Raw genomic sequence first — 1,555 nt, forward strand, 5'->3', positions numbered from 1 at the left:
CATGTATTATACCGGTACCCTGTCGCAATATAACATGTACGATTTGTATATAAAATAAAATGAAATTTTTTCCCTAAAATTTTTTAATGAATCCCGAAAAATTCTATATATTTCACCTTTATATAGTATTTAGGACTATTTAAAAGGATAAAATTTTTTCGAAAATCTACATATGTATCACATGTATTATACCGGTACCCTGTCGCAATATAACATGTACGATTTGTATATAAAATAAAATGAAATTTTTTCCCTAAAATTTTTTAATGAATCCCGAAAAATTCTATATATTTTACCTTTATATAGTATTTAGGACCATTTAAAAGGATAAAAATTTTTTCGAAAATCTACATATGTATCACATGTATTATACCGGTACCCTGTCGCAATATAACATGTACGATTTGTATATAAAAAAAAAATATACATTTTTTTCTAAAAATTTGCATTAATTCCAAAAATTTTTTAATAATTTATTATAATTATTAATGTTTATTGAATAATTTATTATAATGCATAAATTTCATTTAATAAAATATGATAAAAGCAAAAAAAAATTTTTTTGGTCCCAAAATAAAAATTTTTAGCTGAAAAAAATTTTTTTTTTAAAATTTTTTTCTTTAAATTTTGATTATTCTGTAAAGTTTATGATGTTTAAAGCCATTTTAAACATTATCATATTTTGAGTTTGAAGCACCGGGTGTAATGTCTTTAATATATATGATGGATAGTGCGTGTAAGTTAATGAGATGAATGTATATCTATGTATAACAGTGTATTAGTGGTATTACGTTCAGCAGTCTCACACATATGATATAGTATGGTATAGTATAAGTTGTTTATTTTTCATACTGTCCGTGTATCATTCAACAAAGGTGGTGTAGAGTTGTATATGGCTTGGTATGACGTCGTTGCAATTCTATGGACACTATGATATTACGGATGCACAGATAGAGGAATAACACTTATCGTATATGTATCATTTATGTATGTTGACTGTGTAATGAATACTAAATATAATAAAATAATACACTTTTTAATAGAATAACATTTGTTTCATGTTTTAGTATGATATTAAATGGTATAGAATAGGTTGTTTATTTTTCATACTGTCCGTGTATCATTCAACAAAGGTGGTGTAGAGTTGTATATGGCTTGGTATGACGTCGTTGCAATTCTATGGACACTATGATATTACGGAATAACAGAAAGAGGAATAACACTTATTGTATATGTATCATTTATAACGTACTTTTATGTTGACAAGAATGAATGTATATCTATATGAAATAGTGTATTTTGTGGTATTATGTTCAACAGTCTTACATATATGATATAGTATGATATAGTATAATTTGTTTATTTTTCATACTCTAAGTGTATCATTCAACAAAGGTGGTGTAGAGTTGTATATGGCTTGGTATGACGTCGTTGCAATTCTATGGACACCATGATATCACGAAAAAACAGAAAGAAAAATAACAATTATCGTATATGTATCATCTATATTATTATTGTATTTTGACTATGTAATGAATGCCAAATTTAAAAATAT

The sequence above is a fragment of the Chrysoperla carnea genome (genome assembly GCF_905475395.1).
Source record: "Chrysoperla carnea chromosome X unlocalized genomic scaffold, inChrCarn1.1 SUPER_X_unloc_126, whole genome shotgun sequence".
NCBI classification, from domain to species: domain Eukaryota; kingdom Metazoa; phylum Arthropoda; class Insecta; order Neuroptera; family Chrysopidae; genus Chrysoperla; species Chrysoperla carnea.